The sequence below is a fragment of the Leucopleurus acutus genome (assembly GCF_964270905.1).
Source record: "Leucopleurus acutus genome assembly, chromosome: 2".
NCBI classification, from domain to species: Eukaryota; Metazoa; Chordata; class Mammalia; order Artiodactyla; family Delphinidae; genus Leucopleurus; species Leucopleurus acutus.
The window spans coordinates 113,424,761-113,448,557 of record NC_139143.1 but is presented as its reverse complement, the minus strand read 5'-3'; the positions used below and the strand labels follow the sequence as shown (position 1 = coordinate 113,448,557).

General features: G+C 36.8%; 1 protein-coding gene across 3 annotated transcripts in view; it reads right to left on the bottom strand.

Annotated features, from left to right (window-relative positions):
• ZNF644 (zinc finger protein 644) overlaps nt 1-23,150 on the bottom strand; it is a 114,510-nt gene extending 91,360 nt beyond the window's left edge. For 2 of the 3 annotated variants that reach the window (XM_082834523.1, XM_082834521.1), the window contains exon 1: nt 23,065-23,150. The gene's annotated coding sequence lies outside the window, so the exon portion shown is untranslated. Of the gene's footprint in view, nt 1-22,895; nt 23,008-23,064 lie in introns of those variants that run through there. The other variant, XM_082834520.1, reaches the window with a different exon arrangement.
• Nucleotides 23,151-23,797: the final 647 nt, after the last annotated feature.

Below are 23,797 nucleotides of genomic sequence, written 5' to 3'. Positions count from 1 at the left end.
GGCTAGCAGACAAAACCAACAGTTAAAAAAAAAAGACGGGGGGCTTCCCTGGTGGTGCAGTGGTTGAGAGTCCGCCTGCCGATGCAGGAGAAACGGGTTCGTGCCCCGGTCCGGGAGGATCCCACATGCCACGGAGCGGCTGGGCCCGTGAGCCATGGCCGCTGGGCCTGCGCGTCCGGAGCCTGTGCTCTGCAACGGGAGAGGCCACAGCAGTGAGAGGCCCGTGTACCGCAAAAAAAAAAAAAAAAAAAAAAAAGACGGGGGAAGGGGAGAAGTAATAAAAATAGTTAATCCAAAAGACGGCAAGTAAAGTGAGAAAAAGAATACAACAGTCCTAATAAATAGAAAGCACATAATAAGATCACTCACTTAAGTCCCAATAACCAGTAATATTATGAAATCTAAATAAATTTTATGTTATAATTAAAAGACTAAGAGTGTTAGATGGGACTGAAAGTAAAACAACAATGATATGGTGTATACATGAAATACTTCTAAAACATAAAGGCACAGAAAAATTTAAAATAAATGGTTGGGGGGAGAAAATGAACCACACAAACACTAACAATAAGAAGGCTTGTGTAGCTATGTTATTATCAATAAACGTAGATTTCAAAGCAAAAAAGCATTACCAAAGATAAAAAGAATCAATAATGATAAGCGGTTCAACTCATCAGAAACATGAAACCATTCTAAATTTGTGTGCCCCTAGTAATATGGATTCCAATATGTAAACCAAAAATCGACAGCAACACAAGACAAATCCATAATGGCAGCAGCAGATTTTAACATACCTCCCTAATTGAACAAGCATGCAGAAGTTAAGCTGGTGAGGATGCAGAAGTTTTGAACAACATGATTAACAAAACTAACTTAACACAGCGGTCCGCAACCTTTTTGGCACCAGGGACCAGTTTCATGGAAGACAATTTTTCCACGGACCGGGGGGCAGGGGTGGCGGTGGGTGGGGGGAGGAAGGGTTCAGGTGGTAATGTGAGCCATGGGGAGCCGCAGATGAAGCTTCCCTCACTCGCTGGCCACTCACCTCCTGCTGGTCAGCCTGGTTCCTAACAGGCTGTGGACCAGTACTGGTCCGCAGCCTGGGGATTGGGGACCCCTGACTTAACAGACACATGTAAATACTGCACCCCAAAACTGCAGAATACACATTCTTTTTCAAATACACAAAATATTTACAAAACCTGCTCAATAAACGTAATAAAAGGTATTCAATCACATTTGCAATCAGGGAAATGGAAAATAAAACCACTATGAGACAGCACTACACACCCTCTAGTATGGCTAAAATTAAAGATTAACAATATAAAGTGTTGGAGAAGATAAAGTGCAAAAGGAACTCTGTTGATGACTATAAATTGCTACAAACACTTTGGGAAACAAATGTTGAATGTCTTCTGAAATTAAACATAAATACACTCTAAAACCAAGCTATTAAACTCTTAGGTATTTACTAAATATACACATGTGCATGTGTGTACTATGAGACACGTACAAGTTAATGCATAGCATTATTTACAGAAGCCTAAAAAGGGAAATAACTCAAATTTCCATCAAAAATAGAATGAATAAACCGTGGACTATTCACATACTGTACAGCAATGGAAGTGAATGAATTACAGTTATATGCAACAATAGAACTAAAGCTCATAAACAAAACTGGAAAAGCCAGGACCCATTTACATAAATTTCATTAACAGAAAACATTTCAAAAATGTGTTTTTTAATAGTAAAAATATAAAGCAAAAAAGTTAGTACCAGAAAACGTAGGATGGTAATACCCTAACAGAGAAGAAGAGGTTTGGGAAGAAGCAAGAGTGGAAGATCGGGCAATGTTTTCATTTTTGACAATGGGTGACTAAGCAGGTATGTACTTTTGAACACTTAAGTTGGACATTTTTTCCATGCATTATTCTGAGCATTTTTTCCACAGTAAAAATGTTTCAAAACTAAAAGCACAGACATTTAAGGCTTTGAATTTTTCCGTAAATAAGGCACTAGCATTATCCTATAGTATTTTGTTTTTATTTTAATCAAAGTTATACAAGTACATATTTTAAAAATCAAATAAAGCATGTTATGAAAAACAGCAGTAAGTCGCCCCCCCACCAATTTCTAAACAATACAGTTATATCTTGATTTTTCATTTTGCATGATTATTTCCAGTGTAAGAAAATGACTTACCCTCTTATATCCCTCTGTAACCTCCCCAAATTATTCCATAGCCCTACAGGAAGATGGCTAATTGATTTTTTGACAAAAGTGCAAAAGCAATTCAATGGAGAAAAAAAGTATTTTCAACAAATTGTATAAGAGCAACTGGATATATGTGGAGAGAAAAAACAAAACAAAACACTGACTTAAATCTGACATTCTATACCAATGTTAATTCAAAGTGGATTATAGGTATACATGAAAAATGTAATATTATTAATCTGGTAGAAGATAGAAAAAAATCACCAGGCTCTAAAGACAGAAAAGTATTCTTAGAAATAACAAATGCATGATCCTTAGAAGAAAAAATCTGATAAACTGGACTTGATCAAAATGAAACTTTTCTATTCTGTGAGAGATCCTGTGAAGAGGATTAAAAAGCAAGTGACAAATTTGGAGAAAATGTGTGCAAACTACATACCTGACAAAAGACTCATATCTAAAACATGAAATAACTTTGGGGACTTCCCTGGTGGTCCAGTGGTTAAGAACCCACCTTTCCAATGAAGGGGACATGGGTTTGACCCGTGGCTGGGGAACTAAGATCCCACATATCGCAGGGCAACTAAGCCCGCGCATCGCAACTACTGAGCATGTGGGCCACAACTAGAGAGGCTGAGTGCCACAACTACTGAGCCTATGTACCACAAATGGAGAGAAGCCCACGCACTGCAACAAGGAGCCTGCATGCTGCAGCAGAGGATCCCACATGCTGCAACAAAGATCCCGCATACCGCAACTAAGACCTGACGCAGCTAAAAATAAATATTTTTTAAAATGACTAGTGTGTTAAAATAAAATTATATATATAAAATAATTTGGAAAACTCAATGGTAAGACACCAGCAAAAATACCAAAATAAGGAGATTCAAAAATCATCTCCATAAAACCAACAAGAACACTGACAAAAACAGAGTCAACGTTTTCCAAACTCTAGAAATTAACCAAAGACTTGCAGCAATCTGGGGAGAGTTTATTCAAGAAAGATGGCTGAATCTTGATGAGACCAGCAAACTCTGTGGCATTTATTTTGCCCTATTCCCATCCTCCCACCCTAGTGCCACAGTAGACTTGAAAGCCAACAGTCCACAGGCCTGGTGAAAACCAGCAGCCTGGCAGTTACCTGAGGGGGGCAGAAGAGGGTGAGAGCTCCTTCACTACTGCATTCTCAGAGGGCTGTCATTATTTGACATGTCTGGTGGTTTCCTGGAAGACACCACTCCCAAAGCTATCTTAAATTTGACCTAAGAGGGCACTCAGTGCAAAAAAAAAGCCTTTCCCCCAGGGCATTTGTCAAAAACGACTGGAAAAAACTGTATCATGTTACAGCTGACTGAGGCAGTGGATAACAGATAAGACCAACAATAGACTAACCAAAAAGCTTAAAAAGAAAAACTGGGGGCTTCCCTGGTGGCGCAGTGGTTGAGAGTCCGCCTGCCAATGCAGGGGACACGGGTTTGTGCCCCAGTCCGGGAGGATGCCACATGCCGCAGAGCGGCTGGGCCTGTGAGCCATGGCCGCTGAGCCTGTGCGTCCAGAGCCTGTGCTCCGCAACGGGAGAGGCCATGACAGTGAGAGGCCTGCATACCACAAAAAAAAAAAAAAAGAAAAAGAAAAAAAAAAGAAAAATTGGGGCTTAGAAAAGCTCCAATATATTCCTGAGAATCTAGATGGTCAAATGTGTGCCCAGAGCTGCACACATGCTCTAGGTTGTACACATACTCAGGAAAGGCCTGAGAAGGCCCTAAGTGCTCACCTCCGGCTAACCTGGAAGTTCTGCACAAACAGGAAATGAAGGGTAAGGCAAAGTTACAAATTTACTGGCTGAGTGCTGAAGGTGTTCCCCAACACACACACACAGAGCCTCTCAACAAATACTGGGAGACTTACTGGTCCCAGGTGCTTAAGGAAATCACTGTCCAATTATTGGCTGACCACTAAGCTAACTGAGTAGAGAGACTTCAGTGGCCATACATAGCAAAGAATACATATTTTACAGAATTAGTTCTGAAAAATCACTAAACAAACTAACAACAACAAACAGTAACAACAACAATGCTGGGGAGGGGAGAATATCTAATCATCAGAGCTGCCACATTATTTAAAATGCAGTTTTCAACAAAAAAATGACAAAACAATAAAAAAAAAGTATGGCTCATACACATTAAAAAAAAAAAGCAGTCAAAAGAAACTGTCTCTGAAGAAACTCAGACATTGGACTTAGTGAACAAAGTTATAAATCAGCTTTAATATGTTCTAAGACCTAAAGGAAATCCATGTCAAAGGAACTAAAGGAAAGTATGGATGTCTCACAAGCAGAAAATATCAACACAAGAAGATTTTTGAGGTGATAGAAAAATTCTGCATCTTTATAGGAATGTAGGCTATAAATGTATATACATTTGTTAAAAATATACAGATAGAGTTTGTACATGTAAATGTGTGTAAATTTAACTTTAAAAAGTCAAATTCAGGTCTGTAGAAAATAAAATGTGTATAGTTCTTGAAATTGGTAAAAAAAAAAAAGAGATAGAGAAATCATGAAGGACAAAACTGAAATTCTGAAGCTGAAAAGTACAAGAATGAAAATGAAAAATTCACTACAAGGTTTTAGTAGCAGATGTGAGCAGACAGAAGAAAGAATCAGTGAATCTGAAGATACACCAATTAAGATTATCCACTCTGAGGAGCAGAAAGAAAAGGAAAAAATGAAACAGTGTGCCTAATATTCCTGAAGGACATCATTAAGAACACCAATACAGAATGGGAGTCCCAAAAGAGAGGAGAAAGAGGGGAAGAAGTAATATCTGAATAAATAATGGCTGAAATTACTCCATATTTAATGAAAAACATTAATCTAAACACCCCAAAAGCTCAAGGAATCACAAGTAGGACAAACTCAAAAAGATTCACACCTAGATACTTCATAATCAATCTCTCAAAAAACAAGGAGAGAATCCTGAAAGAAGCCAAGAGATAAGCAACTTGTCATATAGAAATCCTCAATAAAATTAACAGCTAATTTCATGTCAGAAACCATGAAAGCTAGAAGACAATGGGAAGACATATTCAAAGTACTGAAAAAAATAAGACTGTCAACCAATAATTCTGTAACTACTTTCCCAAAATGAAAGAGAAATTAAGACATTGAACAGATAAACAAAAAATGAGAGAACTGTCTGCTAGCAGACCTGCTGTACAAGAAATATTAAAGGGTGTCCTTCAGGCTGAAATCAAAGGACAGTAGTCAGTAACTTGAGTATGCCTGAAGAATTAAAGGGCATGTAAAGGTAACCTGGTAAGTAAACATAAAAGACACTGTAGAGCTTCCCTGGTGGCACAGTGGTTGAGAGTCCGCCTGCCGATGCAGGGGACACGGGTTCGTGCCCCGGTCCGGGAAGATCCCAGGTGCCGCGGAGCGCCTAGGCACGTGAGCCATGGCTGCTGAGCCTGCGCGTCCGGAGCCTGTGCTCCGCAACGGGAGCGGCCACAACAGTGAGAGGCCCGCGTACCGCAAAAAAAAAAAAAAAAAAAAGACACTGTCATTTAAAAATCTGTGACTCTTTTTTTCTCCTATTGGATTTAAAAGACATAGAAAGACAATTTGCATGACAATAATAGCACAAAGGAAGACAATAATAGAGGAATAAAGGAACAACAGAAAAAAAAATCTTAAGACATATAGGAAACAGCAAAAGGGAAGACATAAAATCTACCTTATCAGTAATTATATTAAATGCAAATTAATTGGGCATTCCAGTCAAAAAGCAGAAATTTGGCAGAATGCGTAAACGAACACAATCCAACTATATGCTGCTTACAAGAGACATACTTCAGATTCAAAGACACTTTAGAGTCAAGTAAATTTAAAGTGAAAGGATAGAAAAAGATGTACAATGCAAACAATAACCAAAAGACAGCTAGTGGCTATATTCTTAGCAGATATAAGATCTTAAGAAAAAAATCATTACTAGAAACAAAGAAGGACATTTTATAATAAAAGGGTCAATTCATTAAAAATTATGGATGAACTATATAAACATATATATCCCTAACAACAATGCCTCAAAATATATGAAGCAGAAACTTACAGAATTGAAAGGAGAAACAGACAAACATAGTTGGAGACTTATATGCCTCACTTTCAATAACGGATAGAACCAGACAGAAGACCAACAAGAAAATAAAAGACTTGAACACTACAAACTAACTAGACCTAAAAGATAGCTACAGAATACTCCAGGACAGCAGAACACACTTTCTTCTCAAGTGCACATGGGTAATTCTCCAATATAGACCATACGTTAAGCCATAAAACAAGTCTCAACACATTTAAAAGAAATCAAGTCATATGAAGTATGTTCTCCAACCATAATGGAATGAAACTCGACATTAAAAACAGAAGAAAATTTGGAAAAGTAACAAATATGTGGAAATTAAGCAATAAACTCCTAAATATTCATTAGATCAAAGAAGAAATCACATGAGAAATTATAAAATATGTTGAGATGAAAACAAAAACACAACACAGTAAAACTGGTGGGATGAAGTGGAAGCAGTGTTTAAAGGGAAATTTATAGCTATATATGCCTACTTTAAAAGATATCAAATCAATAACCTAACCATCCATCCTAAGGAAGCAGAAGAAGAGCAAATTAAACCCAAAGCAGACAGAAGGAAGGAAATAATAAAGATTACAGCAGAAATGAAACAGAATTTTTTTAAAAAATAAAGAGAAATCAATGAAACCAAAAATTGGTTCTTTGAAAATATCAACAAAATTGACAAACCTTCAGCTAGCTACTGACCAAAAAAAAAAAAGACAAATTACAAGCATACCTTGTTTTATTGAGCTTCGCAGTTACTGTGTTTTTTTTTTAACAAACTGAAGGTTTGTGTGACCCTGCATCAAGCAAGTCTATCAGCACCATTTTTTTAATAGCATTTACTCACTTTGTGTCTGTGTGTCACATTTTGGTAATTCTTACAACATTTCAAACTTTTTCATCATTATTACATTTGTTATGGTGATCAGTGATCAGTCATCTTTGATGTTACTATTGTAACTGTTTGGGGGCACCACAAGCCATGCTCACATAAGATGGTGAACTTAATAAATATTGTGTGTTCTGACAGCTCCACTGACTGATTGTTCTCCCACCTCTCTCCCTCTTCTCAGGTCTCCCTATTCCCTAAGACACAACAATATTGAAATTAGGCCAATTAATAACCCTACAGTGGCCTCTAAGTGTTCAAGTGAGAGGGAGAGTAAATCGATGCGGCAAGCTTCACCGTTGTCTTGTTTTAAGAGTTGTCACAGTCACCCCAACCTTCAGCATCCACCACCCTGATCAGTCAGCAGTCGTCCACACTGAGGCAAGACCCTCCACCAGCAAAAAGATTACAACTTGATGAAGCCTCAGATGATGGTCAGCATTTTTTAATAATAGAGTTTTTTTAACTAAAGTATGGACACTGTTTTTAAGACACAATGCTGCTGCACACTTAATGGACTTCAGAATAGTGTAAACATAACTTTTATATGCACTGGGAAACCAAAAAGTTCATGTGACTCACTTTATTGTGGTGGTCTGGAACCAAACCTAAAATATCTCAAGGTGTATTACAATCATGAATGAAAATGGTTTTAATACTGGCTTTATAATAGGAAACAAAAAATTATAAGGGAAGCGTACAACTGAATGGCAACGAATTAAGAAATCTAAAAGAAATGGACAAACTCCTAGGAAAAAAACCAAACTACCAGAACTGATTCAAGAAGACACAGGAGGTCTTCCCTGGTGGCGCAGTGGTTGAGAGTCCGCCTGCCGATGCAGGGGACACAGGTTCGTGCCGCTGTCCGGGAAGATCCCACGTGCCGCGGAGCAGCTGGGCCCCTGAGCCATGGCCGCTGAGCCTGCGCGTCCGGAGCCTGTGCTCCGCAACGGGAGAGGCTGTGACAGTGAGAGGCCCTCGTACCGCAAAAAAAAAAAAAAAAAAAGACACAGGAAATCTTGAATAGATCGATAACAAGAGATTGAGTAAGTAATGAAAAAACTCCCCACAAGGAAAGCCAGGACTAGATGGCTTCTCTGGTAAAATCTACCTTTAAACCAAACGTTTAAAGAATTGACACCAATCCTTCTCAAACACACGAAAATAAAACTACAGATAAATATCCCTTACGAATAAAGTCACAAAAATCCTTTCTATATCTTGTGTGTGTATTTTCAGAAGACATACCATCTAGATCCCTTTGTCCTCCTCAGGAACTGATTATTCTTCAGACCTGCTGCACAGCCACATTCCTTGCATCTCCCTGCACAATCATCATTTTCTCCTGTACTAAATCCTGTTTCCTGGATCCCTCCTTTTTTTGATTTACCCAATCGTTCCGATAGAGCCCATGTACTCTACTAACTTCCTGAGATACAGTACATTTGAAGTAAATATTCTAACCACCTCATGTTTCATACTTTTAGCCTACTCCCACATTTGACAGCTTGGGAAGGTACAGAATTAGTAGTCTGGAAATAACTTTCCTTCAGGATTCTGAGGCATTATTTCATTATTGATTGAAATAATATTAATAATATTAATATTAATAATATTAATAATAATCCAATGTTACTGATTCCTAATCTTTTATATGCTCCATAACCAAAAGCTTTCAGGATCTTCCCTTTATTTCTGGTGTCTGAAATTCCATAATGATGTACTTTGATATGGTTCTTTTTTTTTCCAGTCACCATGCTGTGCATGCTATGAGTCCTTTTCATGTGGAAACTCAAGATTTTTGTTCAATTATTTAAAAATAATTGCTTCCATCCATTTCCTCCCATTCTGTAATTCTGATTTTTCACATGTTGAACTTGCCAAGAGTGATCCTCTAATTTTATCTTCTCCTACTTTACATCTCTTTTGTCTTACTTTGTGGAAGATAGTCTCAATTTTATCTTCTAAACTTCAACTAGAAATTTAACATCCTAAATTTCTAACTCTTCTATTAAGTATTCCATATTCTAAATGTCTAAGAAAGAGATTGTCTTTTTTTTTCTGAGGACTGCTTTTTTATAGCATCCTTTCTTATTTCAAAGATACAATTATCCCCTTACTTGCAAAGATATCAGTAACTTTTTAAAGTTTTCTTTTAAACCTTAAATAGAAAGTTTTAAAACTTAATAGAAAGTTTGTTTCCTTCTTCTCTTTCTTATTGTGGTTATCCTAAAATGTTTAATGATCCTTAATCTCATATTTTAAAATGAAACACCTAAAAGTTGTCTAGTTGATGAACCTAGAGATTATCATACTAAGTGAAGTAAATCAGAGAAGGACAAATACCATATGACATCATTTATATGGGGAATCTAAAATATGATACAAATGAACTTATTTACAAAATACAAACAGTCCCATAAACACAGAAAACAAACTTATGGGTTGCGGCTGGGGTCAGCGGAGGGATAGACTGGGAGTTTGGGATTGGCAGAGGCAGGCTGCTGTGTATGGAATGGATAAACAACAGGGTCTTACTGTGTAGCATGGGGAACTATATCCAGTATCTTGTGATAAACTATAATGGTAAAGAATCTTTTTTTAAAAAAGTTGCCGTGAAGTTCTGTGTTAATGGGTAGGTGTCAGTGTGAGATGATCAGCCTGATGATTTCCCTAGTGGATCCTTATCTATTATTATCTGTTGGTCTTTTTTCCTGACAATCAGTTTGCTACAGCAGGATGAATCTTCCAATCTCACATCTGGGGGAAGAAGTCTGATACTCAGTATTCTCAGAACTAGGAGGAGAAAAGAGACTGTGGATGATTCCCAGTTCAACATGTAAATTTCTACTCAATTCTCTGTTTTTGAGTATGACAGACACCCTCAACCTGAGCTTGCCTACTATTCAAGCACAGAGGTTTTCCCTTTGAATATCAGAAAAGAAACTTCGATAAAGTTTCTTGGCACCATGAGTGTTGTTAACTTGTTATTAACTCTTAGACAATTCTTTCAAGGAACCTGTAGCCACTAAATTCCTGAAGTACCCCAGGGTTCAACAGCATAATTGTAGACCATTCTAGGCCTTCCCCACTGAAAGTAGAAAGTTGAGTAGAAAGTAGAGCTACGAAGTTGTTGCTTTCCAGCTTCCAAAGTTTTACTTCTGTGATCAAATTTCCAGTTTTCTTTGTCCTTGACAGCCTATGATTAAAAAAAAAATTACTATAATTCTAGTAGAGGTTTGATATCAAAGTAAATGGTTATTTAATCCACCATGTTTAAAAAGATATTCATCTTATCAGTTTTGATGTGTCATGTCTTCACTGTTGTTCCTTTTTAAATAGTATGAAATTTAGGCTCAAGTTCCAGTAGGATACAGAGTTTTAATCGTCCAAGTAGTTACGATCATTTTGGCTTTAACATCTAGCTTTTCTATACTGTAGTCAAAAAATATTGACCTATATAATTTCTCTTATTAAAATTTCAAATTCTCAAGCCCAAGACATTTAAAAAAATTTTTTTAATTCACATAAATTGGAAAAAAAATGTGTATTTCTTTATTGGGAACAAAGTTTGACATACACCTATTAAATAAAGCATATTGTTATTCGAATCTTTATAGCCTTTTTGTTTACTTGATCTATTAAAATCTGAGAGTTAGTCTCCTGAAAAGACTGATGTTACCATTTCTCTAAAGAAACTCTACTTCATATGTTTCAGTGCTCTGAGTTCATCACACAAAAGCTCAAGCCTAATATTGCTTAGTGGTCCTAATTTTTTATTAATTAAAAAATTCCTTTTTCTCATTCAAAGGTTTTGGCCTAGAAAAGTTTTAGCCTTTGCTTGATATGAATGAAACTTGCAAGTTTTAGTTATCATTTTTGCCATTTATTTCAAACATTTGTTATTTTTACTTAGATAAAACTTTTATAAAACCACATATCAAGAATTTTTAATTCAATTTGTAAAAGGGGAGGAGAGTGGGAAAGAAATCAATTCCAATTAATTTAAGAAAAAGCTGTTAGAAGGGTACTGGGTAATCAAATTTGACAGGAAAGTTGGTGAATAAGGCTTGGAAAATGAGATAAACCAGGAGATGATTAGGCGAGCAACGTCACACCAAAGGACACCTACTTAGGAAGCCATTTGTATCACTGTTAATGGCAATGCCACCATTAAGACATTCAGTTTCATTGCATAAGACTTTTGTTTCCACCACAGCCGCTGACGGTTACCTCTATCTCCTCCTTTACTGTATGAGCTGTTTCAGTTGGATCAATATATATGGAATAGTCAGTTTGGTTTCCTAGTTTCCAACCCATTTAAACTGTTGCCTCTCCTTATTTATGCAGTGATTTTTCATGGCTTTTCAGCGTGCAGAGACCCATGGAAGCGAAAACAGGTGAGGATAGGTCTATTTCCAGTAAGTTTGCAGCCACAAAAAAGTATAAATAGGGAACTATTTAAGAAAGAGGTTAGGGCAGGGCTTTCAATCAAGCTTCCTATTCCCAAACCACCAGTTCATCCAACAATCAAGGAACAGTAGATTGTTCTGCTGTCATCTATTCTCACCCACTCTATCTACATAGAAACCCCAAATTTCAGAGAGGTGGATGAAATCTTTTTCCCACCCATGGTAGGGGACAACCTATTCTCTTTTGCTTTAGCTGATTTGCCTCCACAGGTAACTTGGATGGAGTCAAATGTACCTCCCTATTTTACCATGGTGCCAGAAACCGCACTAACTTCTTTACTAACCAAAGTTAAGTCTATACTAACTGTGAGAGTGGTTAAAATATAAGCTTGTTATAAGACTAACATACTGTCTTAAAACTCCAAGACTCTATTAACTCCTAAACTCTGTTCTATTTACTAACTCTAAAAAAGGCAGAAAAATACTTTTAAAATTATACTACTTTTATAATTTTTTCATATTTTCTAATTCCATTTTAAGAATAATGGTATTCATTGTAAGATAACAGTACATATACATTCAATTTAAGAACTCTTAAAAACTCCAGTAAAGACAAACATATTACATCTTAAATATCCCAGAGGGAACTACATTTTAGGGATCCCCCTCATAAAAGCAGTGTGTTCTCAACTGTCCCCAATTTTTAAAACAATATCTATTTTTTTTTAATTTAAACACTGGTAGTCCAGGTATTAATTTTTGTTATCTTTTGTTTTCATACCAACTCCCATACCAATTAGAATGTCTCTTAAACCGTGGCTTAAATGTACTATTATAAGTCCAAACACAGCAATACAATTACAAGCTCTTCTTACTATTCATCTCAAATAGTTTTTTAGTTGAAAGTACTAGCAATTCAGAAAATACCACTATAGCAAAACTTTCTTGGGTTTTACTTAGTTTTCAAATCAAAGGTTTTTAAAAAGCTCATAAGTTTTTTTTTATAGGATAAGGCAAATGTACAATAATACCTCAATCGGTATTAATAACTTACTTGCAAACTGTGTCTCCAAGTAAGTTTATTTTCAATACCAGAAGATAATAAAATGGTTCCATTCTTATTTTAACTTTGCACTACAAACTTAGGAGCCACATTTTTCGCCCGTTTTATTTTAAAACTACCCGTTCTTATTCCTAATGTACCCTCCCCGCCATTCACCAAGCTGATAACCTCTAATTGACCTTACTCACTTCAATCGCTTCTCTAATCATGTTATATCTGGCTGCTGATCTTTCTCATTTTCCTTCATGTATTTCTGTTCAGTGGCCTTTAGTAGAATTCCTTATTTCTAATCCAAACTTTTTTAGATTCCTCCAGCTCAGGCCACAACTTTATAAGCTTTATTTTTCATTACATTCATTTAAAATAGATGCTACTTCAAACAAGGAAAATGCTTGTATTCCACAAGATCCATCTCTGTACTTTTTAACATACCCTCCCCCTAGCTGATACTCCCTACCCTCTCCACCAATCTTTACATAACACTTCTTCAAAATCTAGATTAAAAAGTATTTTTCCCAAGAATCTTTTCCAGTCTTACTGTATACCGTTCATATGATTTTGTGTCAGTCCAGTAATTCAAACATTTCATTATTAAGCACTCTTTAAGTTAAGTTGTATCTTAGATAATGACCTCTTTGGAGCAGGAACCACATCATTTGCTCTATGTATCTGCAGTCTTACCCTAGTGTGGTACTAAATGAATTGTGTATAATAATTAACCCAGTTAAAACAAGTGAAGGTTGGGAGAAATACAACCACGGAAACAAGGTTTTTCTGAATACAAAAATATTAAATCTCCCAAAACAAAATTCAAATATAACATTCATTTTTTCAAAACAACACAAAAACATAGAACATACCCTTAATTTTTTTTTTTTCTACACACAGAAGTCAGGTCTTAAAGCTATAATAACATGCTAATTGTTTTGTTTGTAATATTCTAACTCTAGCCCAAAAAAGCTATTATATAAAGTCTTAATATTTTATAGATAATAAACTTTTTCAACATCTAATCTAATCAATTTTACTTTGGCCTTCTATACTTCACAAATACAAAACCTACATAATAAAAGTTCACAGATGAGGTTTTATTTCTTCAAGACAACAATTAAAATTCTTGGAGCAAGAGTATATTAAGCAAACTTGGTACAAATTCCAAAAAACAAAACTTCATATAAATACTTTCATTCATAAGCTCAAAAACATTCACAATTCAAACATTAATTAGAAAGTATTTTCATGTCCACTTCTGCACAATTTACAAAACATATTCCTCAAAACTTGGCATACTGGAATGTGATGATACATATTTTCATTGTTATGTACTTTTAACAACTTTATTGTAAGTGATACATATTTCAGAAAAAAATCTTTCTCCCAAAAGCACCAATTGTTACACTACAATAAGGCTTCCAGTGCTCAATAGTTATGAAAAACAATGCTGTAACCATTAATCCCATTTGGAAAAAAATGACTCAAGCACTACAAGAAAAAAATCATGATCAATAATTCCATTGCAGATCCATTTACAAAGTGTCCTTCATGGATTTTAACCATTCAAACTTTTGTGCAACTGTTCTTAAGGGAGCATTCTCATTCTCTACACATAAATGGCAAAATCTTTCTGGTTGAGAGTGGATACTTACCTGTAAACAAAAGTGCACCAATTTATTCCTCCCCCTACAATCACAATCAGAAATACTCAAATACCTTATTAAGTAATCTGAAATGCCTGAAAGCTAACTTACATAATGCCTAGAAGCTACTTAATAAAGACGTTCCAAAAAGCAGCTATATAAGGAGGCAATCCAAGATCTCTTCTACCTACTTCTTGGCTATATGCCTAGAGAATACTGTAATGAAAGCAAGCCAGACAACTATGGTATCTATGGAAGCAATTCAAACCCCTGCATTCTAAACAAATTTTCTGGTCATTAAAACTAACCTCTAAAAAGTTACTATTAATGAAAACTAAGAAATATCTCTCTGATGTTGGTATATATCACACTGGAAAAAAAAAGCAGGGCCACAGTACCAACTACTTATCATCTGATTTACCTCCAAATTCATCCAACAATGCCGATGATAGAAAAGAAAGAGACAGATTCAGGCATCAACTCTCACTACCCTTGGAAAGGGCAAATATGCCATAAGCAAGTTCAAGAATAAGCCAAAACTATTTAAGATGATGGAGATCAGAATATGCTTACTTCTTTGAGAAAGAATTAATAAGAAGGGGCACAAGGCACCTTTTTCAGTGAAGAAAATGTTATGTATCTTGATCTGGGTTGAAGTTACCTGGGTATATTTATTTGTAGCATTTCACTGAGTTGTACTCATATAAACGTTGTGCACTTCAATATATGTAAATTATATATAAATAAAACATTTAACAACAAGTCACCAATAATGGTAAAATCTAAAAAGCTTTTCTCAATTCTCATCCTTTTTCATCATTCTCTATCATATTTCTAATCACAGAACACCAATATTCCCTAAACGCAACTCTTTCCCCTTATAAGACCCACAAGGCTTTGTTAGTATTCTGCCAGCATTTTTCTTATTCTGCCTCATATTAATTCACTTAAATGTTAATTCAATATTCATCAAGTGCTCATGTGCAAGACATGGATTAGGCACCCTCCAGCATTTATCCAACACACACACACACACACACACACACACACACACACACACACACACACACACACACACACACACACACATAGAAACCAAATTCCCTAAGCTGGATTCAAGCCACTCTATTATCTGGTTTCTAATAATGTCTCCTACTTTAATTCCCATCACTTCTTTCTGGGAATGTTCTTCCCCAGCATACTCTTTTCTCAACTATCCTTTAAGACTCAGTTCAATTTCTACTTTACCCTTTCTCCATACTTGTATAGAACTTACTGTCTATATCTGCACTGTCCAATCTGTGATTAATGAGCACTTGAAGTCTGGCTAGTCTGAACTGAGATATGCTTTAAGTATGTAATACACACTGGATTTTGAAGACTTGGTGTGAAAAAAAAGAATGGCAAGTATCTCAATGTGTACATGTTGAAATGATAATATTTTGGATATACCAGGTTAAATAAAATGAAGTTAATATTAATTTTACTTATTTCTTTTTATTTTTTAATGTGGCTATGAAAATATTTAAATCACATTGTGGCTCAACATATTTCTACTCGGCAGTGCTGACCTATACAAGTGATTTATAAATGTCCCACAAATTATCTTTTAATATATGGCCTCCACCCAATACGAGTGTAAGAAATTCAATATTAAGCTTTTCTCTTTTTATATATTAAAGATTATTACATTAAGAATTATTAAGAATAACAGTTGATTTAAGTACCTATTTAATTTTAATATCAACTTTAAAGGTTTTTAACAAGAAAAAAAAAAGGTTTTTAACAAGGAAGCTTAAGACATTTCAAAGCGTAAAAGTATTTTAAAACTTCTGTTTTCATATGGCTATACACTGAAAATGTCACCTACATTTTACATATATCCATTTTGAGTTAAATGTTTCACCAGAAAGGATAGATAGTAGTATTAAACTTGTAGAATTTCTAATCCCAGAGAGTATTAGTTCTTATTAATACTTTTATTATTAAAATATGAGTATTTTAATACTCTAAAATATTAGAGTATTTTTTCTAATTAATTATTTTTCATCTTAGTCACTGAGTAAAGAAATAAGCAGCTTCTATTTTGACCAATATCACTGTATCAATGTCCAGCAGCCAAGACAAAGAACCTTTATATGGTGGTATGAATAAACAATGCGGGCAATAAGACACCACTTGAAATAAGGGTATGCAGAAAAACGCTTCTATAATGTTACGTTTCATAAGGAGGAGACAAAACTTACAACTGTATAAGGTAAAAACGTAGATATACAGAAAGAAAGGCTAGGAAGGCAGAATAGAAAGGTCTCATCTGTAGAATCAAGATATGCCTAGGTTGAAACTTGGCTGCTCTACTATTTACTATCTACATGACCCAAGTCTGAGTTTGTTTTCCTGCATATGAAATGAGAATATATATATATCACAGCATAATTATAAGGAATACATACTAGATGCTTAATTAATGTCAGTCTCATCTCCCTTTCCTTTAATACTAATGATTATATAATGGTGAAAAGATTATCGGTGACTTCCCCCCAGTTCCTTTTCCAAACAATTGAAAATATTTTTTCAACAAATATTAAACTTCTAATATTTCATACTCACACCCCCTCCTCATGTGAACTTAAAAGTACTAACTGCCTTTTACAGTTTCTTTTAAAGTTTAAAATTTGTGTTTGTGCTGGGGAAGGTAGGTGGTACAAGAAAAACTTAAAGTGGGAAATAAGTTTAAGACTATACCAGCACAGATATATACAAAACAAAGAGAAGTGTAGAGAGGAAAACAGCAAAAGGAAATGCTGTTTGAGGAAATTCCCCTGACTCAGACTAAGTAATGAAACGATAACATTCTTCTCCTCAATCTAGCTTCTGCTGAAGCCACTCCTCACTCTCATCTGGGGTTTCTGTGTACTTTATATACAAATACACATAGCCACTCACCCGCTTCTCTCTACTAATGGTCACCACCATCCTCATGGTCAAAAATTTAAAGGGGAGTGAAGAAATTGAGGATGTTGTAACGAAGCAAACCAACCCACGGGTTGGGAAAGCCCTTCACTCAAATGCACTCACTCCCAAATGTATTATTATCATCATCATCATTAGCTGACAGCCATAAAAGAGAATGTGTTCCCGAAATATTGACCCTGGTTATAGCTTTAGCTGCTAGAACTGGAGATGCCACACTTTGATGACTGTCTCTTACTTCCTTTGTAGACATGGGCCTCAAAATGGAACGTTAGAAAAAGTATACAACTTCAGATCACTCACAGGTGAAAATTTCACGTTACTGTAGGAAACACAATTAAACAATGATGATAATAATAATAACTATTATTCTAACAGCTAACATTTACTCAGCATTCATTACATATCAGAAAGCTAAGGACTTTACTACATGAATTATGTAATATAAACCTAAATCTCTGAAGATTTCTTATTGTTAAATCTACTTGCCTAGTGCTCACACAGCTAGATCTTAACCCCACCAGTTTTACTTTAAGGCTTACACTTTTTAAACCTTATCCTCCCATCCTGCACAAACTATTCAACAATAATTAGGAACCATCCCCCTCCCCAGTAATTGGTGTTTTGAAAATACTAGTTATGTTTGACATCTTCCTCAAGAAACTGATGAAAAGATATTATGCTTTCAAGTAAAAGGATAAATACTCTGGAAGAAAGGATAAAAATGTTCAACCTTCATAAATATTAGATAAATAACTGATATAATACAGGTAAATATGGTTTGTAAACTGAACTTTAATCCCAACACTTTACTAGGTGCTTTTTAATTTGAAATTGTCCTTTTGACTCACAACATATTTAGTTTCCTGACTTTGTACAAAGTCTTTTAAAAGCTGTATTTTCCCATAGATACAGAGAACAAACGGGGTGGTTGCCACAATGGGGAGGGGCATGGGCAAAATAGGTGAAAGGAATTAAGAGGTACAGTCTTCCAATTTTAAAATAAGTAAGTCATGGGGAGGTAATATAATATACAGCATAAGAAATATGGTCAATAATATTATAATAACCCTGTATGGGGTCTGATGGTTACTAGACTTATCCTGGTGATCATTCCATATATATTTAAATGTTGATCACTAAGTTGTACACCTGAAACTAAAATAATATTGTATATCAACTATATTTCACTTAAACAAAATAAAACTGTATTTTCAATTTCAATGAATGATATACATTCTAAAAAGCTTAATACCTAAAACATTGTTTATCACTCTAACCAACTTCACTTCTATCACAGTTTAGACTAACAGAATCATATTTCAAGAAACAAATCACTCAATCCATACTTTAAACAAAGCTACCTATAAAATCACAGTTCCAAGAATCCCAAATGAAATGGGAAGGCTACAGCTTACAGACAGAAGAGGAGTTAGGGCAACCGTTAGTAGAGGTACAAGGGAAATCTCTTAGAAACGCTAATCTTAATACAGTCTCGCTTTCCTTCATCCAAGAGAAGTATGCACTGCTGCTGCTGCTACCCTAGCATTTTTCTCCTCTTCCTCCTCTTGAAATCCTCGACTTTTCTCCTCCTGGAAAGTTTATCTCACAGGACTGCTAACATTTCTCAGTAGTCAAAGGATCTTTTATCTTGAATTTAAAGGAACAAAAACATACTAACTCCTCCTAATCACATAAGAGTTCCCAGTAAATTCAGAGAGGATAGTAACTTCACAGTTCAGCTTCAGCAGATCTAAGAAAAAATTAAACAGTACAGCAACTGAGGCCCTAGAGAGAATAATAATACACCTTTTTCATGGAGACTCCAGCTATCTGAAGACCGACCACGAATTGAACTTGGTGTTCTACCTTCTAGGTCTCAAGTGATCTTTATGTTTGGTGTTTTAGTTTAGTTTAGTTTAGTTTTGTTTTGTTTTAAGAGGGGAAAGAAGAGAAATACTTTAGCCAACCAGCAGGGTGAGCTAGTGCTAGAATCAGTTTGATTATTCTCAGTTTTCTCAAAATTCAATGATATAAATGGGTTGCACTATTAAAAGCAGCTATTCCCTCCTAATAAACCTGAATTAAAAGACAACACTTCTAAAACTGCTTCAGTCAGTGCTACACAATTCTGTTCAATATTTACAGATTCTCTATCTACAAAGCAGACATTCTCTATACCAGATGGATTAATAACAAATAAATGTAAAAAAATTAGAGCTTATTTGAATATCTATCCAAAACATTATAGTATCCATCCTTTATTCTCATGTTTTATTTTACAGACTATCAATTTAAAATTTTTTTAAACATTAAAAAAGAACTGCTAAAACTAGTGTTCTTTAAAAATTAGGGCTGGATAATTCAACATTCCAATTTCTGCATTCGGTGCAAGCTATGGTTGCCTTAATATATGTCTGAAAAAGCAGTCATGAGAAAAGCATTCCCACAAGAGTAAGATCCCCTGCTTTCCTTTAGAATCACATTCTGAGAAGAGTCTAAATATGTAACCCTAAACAGTAGTAATATATTTGGGGTGAGAGAAAGATGAACGTGATCTTTTCTAACAACCAATTTCTTTAAATTTTTTAAATTGCAGGTAACCCCACCACTTCAAGTAACTGTCCTTGAGTCTTTCTTTTCTCCTCCTGTTACCCAATACAGTCTCAATTCAACCACAACAAACTTCTCCCTCTTTTATAACTTGAATGACAAACTAAACCTGCAAAAAGTTTAAGGTCTGCAGGTGACAGACTCACTTCATAATTATTGATACAGAGAATCCAGGAGTAATCTCAATTATCACAAAACCAAAGTATAATTAAATCCACTCACATAGTGTTGAAAATTAAGAAATATATCAACTTTCCTAGAAAAATCAATAATTTAAGTGCACCTTAAAAGACCCATAAAAACTTTAAAACCTAAAGACAAATTACCTGTTTTTTTTAAACGTGATATCTAAAGAAGTTAAAGATAACTGTGGGATCCCATCATAAATGATTTTACTACTTGTTGAATTTCCTAACAGACGTTACAGATTTACTACTCAGCAGTAGTACTAGTTAGTCTTAACAAGTTGTTTTTAACAGGAGGCAAAGTGGTATGTCCATTTTTCCAACTAAAACACTATTACAAAATGAAATACACTAGCATCACTGTTTCAAGCCTCTATCTCATTTCTTACCTAATAACTAGTAGAAATGGCAATTACTTCAAACTTTCCAAGAAGTTTATCAAGCTACCTGTTCTGTTTTGTTTTTCAAATCTCTGAGTTGATTGTTTTGGAAACCTCAGAATTCAAAAGCAACATTGCTTTGAAATTATCTGAAATGTCTGGATTTTGTTTCACTTTGGAAGTCACCTTAAAAACTAAGTTACCATATCAAGTTAAATAGAAGTTTTATTGTCACAGAATTTCTCATTAATATAATAGTATCTGAATAACAAGTACTCTCAAGCATACTCCCTTGTTTTGTTTTATAACCATTATTAGTTGCAGATAGTCACTTATCCCAGCAATGTGACCAATGAAAAGACCAATGGGGTATAAGTTGAGAGAGAATTTTCCATCATGCCATTAACTTAATCATCTCTGGCCCTTAATATATTGAAAAAGAGAGAGTAATACTAGTTGTTCTCTAAGATTCCTTCTACACTAAAACTATATGATTCAATAATAATTTTGCTGATATTAATATATCTTCTATTCATTAATACAAGAGTGTTCTCTATTAGAAGGAGAAAACCTAAAAGGGGGGAAACATAAATCTGGGAAAAAACAAGGAAAATGAAAGTTTTAAGTAATGTTGAAAAGTTCAAATTCGATTTGAACAGGGATCTAAAGCTAGTTATATAAATGTGCTTAAATATCCCTTCAAGTAATTTAATTTGTTAATGTGACCTAGCCAAAACATTAGTTGTTTCCAAATTTTGTACTTCAAATATTACAAATATACCAAGTACGATGTAGATGTAAGTGCAGTATAAGTTTAAACTGTTAGAAATTCTAAAACTTACACCACCATGATTTTAACAGCAATATACGTATCACTGCATTAATACTAGTCAAGCCTTCGTGTTTCACCTATTAAAATGTCTAAACTAAACTGTAACTTCTTTATAATTTTTTCTTACAAAAACCTATCGATGTAATATTGCTGCCATCTAGTTCCCTGGATACTTACACATATGACTGAAGGCAAACAGCAGGTTTCCTTTCTTTGAGCAATTTGAGTTGTCTATTTTTTGAAATGCTCTTTTTCTTGTGGGACCAAAACTATGTAACTAAACTACTGCAGAGAGGCAATATATTATTAAGGCAAATCTAATCTATCATCCAGATGCAACAAGCCTGGCATTAGTTAGGACTGGCCAGAATAGATGATGGTGTTTTGGTTATTTCTGTTGAATTTATTAACTTGTATACAAAACAGGACCATCATTCAGGCTCTCAATTGTGTTTCTCTCCTCGTTGAGTACTTCTTAATGACCACACAAAATATGAAGTCTAAACATAAAAGTTTTATAACAACTAAATTTATGTCAATATTACTTAAAACAGTTCAAGAAAAGTTTTCCACTAATGTTGCTAAACCATGGATGGATCCCAACACGAGAGTCGTCTGTGGAAGTCTCGTAACAAGAAACCGTTAGTTCCACCACCTAAGTTTCCAATCACTGAGAAGGGTCTGGGACAACTCATCTTCAGGTTCACGGGAGGAGTGGAGCACACCTGCTTTCCTCTGGCAGAGATTAAGCTCCCAGGGACACAAAGGCCAGGGAATCAGACCTGGAGAAGCAAAAAGCTTTAGCTGGACACCCACCAAGCCCCTGGCAACCCAAACACTATGAGCGATTTACCTCTTGCTGTTACTTCCCAGGCACCTATCGGCATAAGATCTTGCAAAACAGGGGGAGGGGAGGGCTCTGCGGTCCTGGTCCCACGTTAGGGGAGGGGTGTGTACAGTTAACGCCAGAGCCTACGCTTCTGGCCGAGGCAGAGCAGCCCCAAAGAGAGGGGTTGGTGGCTGCTCTCGGACCGCCCCGTTACTCAGTGCATTGCAATGGCGACCGCAAGGCTCCCCAAGCCGCCTGATCTCGGCCCCTTCCCCCTACTGCTCACTGGCTGCTCAGCTTCATGTGACTAAACAAAACCCCCAAGTCTAGTGCCCAGCTCAGCCCCTTTGTGTCCGCTACCGGATCCTCCGACGCCGCCGTGGAAAAGTCCCCCCCTCCCCACCTCCGCCGAGTCCCGCCCCGCGGCGGCGGCCGCCGCTCACCTCAGGCACCGCCGCCCCCCGCGGCCGCCGCGGCCGCCGCCTCCCCGAACCCGGGTCCCGGACTCCTTGTGTAGCACCAACTCCGCCTCCTCGGCCGCCGCCGCCATCTTAGCCTGTGCGGCAAAATGCGTCCTTTTGGATGGTTGGGACCCAGCCTAGGGCGTAGCTCCCCGGGCCCGAGCGCCGAAGGCCGGGTCCCCCAAGTTCCTCCGCCACCCTCAGTCCCGCCGCCGCCACAACCCAGAGGCCCGAAACCCACACAGGTCCCGGCGAATCCGACCAAATAACCCCTGAAACTCACAGTTTGGTGCCGTGTGCGTCAAACCGGGGCGACGTTGGGAGCGCGCGGCGTCCCCGCGTCACACGCCGCTCTGTACGCTACTCGGCTCCAACGGCCCCCCTCCGCTCCCCGCTTTTCGCCTTCGGCCCCGGTTCCCACGGCGCAGGCGCGCTGCTTTCCCGCCTCTTACCGAGCTGCGGGCCGCGGGGGCGGCCAGCGAGGAGCTCTCCGGCGGCTTCGCGCTGGTGGAGCGTCTGGGCCAATTACACCAAAGGGTGCAGCAGAAACAGTGCACCACTGTTCTCGGGTGCCAGAAACCCAACAAGGTCACCTCCCCCAGCGCTGACCTAATCACTCTCAAGGAGGTTCCCGCCCCAAAGTAGGCACGCTCCAAATATGGTGGTGCCCAAACTCTGCAAGACCCAAACACTTAGGCAAGTCTAGGCCCTTTAAGGTGGAACAGACCCATATTTGATTTCCACAATCACGAGAGGGCCACAGTTCCTTTTCTTTCTACTGTTGAGGAAAACAGCTAAAGGACTCGACATTGCTGGTCACAACTGTAGAGTAATGGCAGAAGAAGGTTTCTGGATCTTAAGGGGACCAATTGTTGGGAGATGCTTGATGGACAAGCAGAGCATCAAGTGTAGCATCTCAGTTAACGGAACAGCCTACCCTAAAAGGTTCCCTGGGTTTGGTCCAATTTGATTCTGTGAACATACTTTCTCCCTGCATTACTGAATGTGTTGTGGGTCTCTGAATTAAAGTTATGTAAGAAGCACCCGGTATGCTGGTTACCCTTCAAAGAATTAGTAGGTCCCGAGAGAGTTCTAGAAAACTTTTTAAACAAGTATCCACCTCAGAGTCTGAGGACAGAGTTTCACAGACCACACTTTGAGAAACATTGATTAGGAGCTATTCTC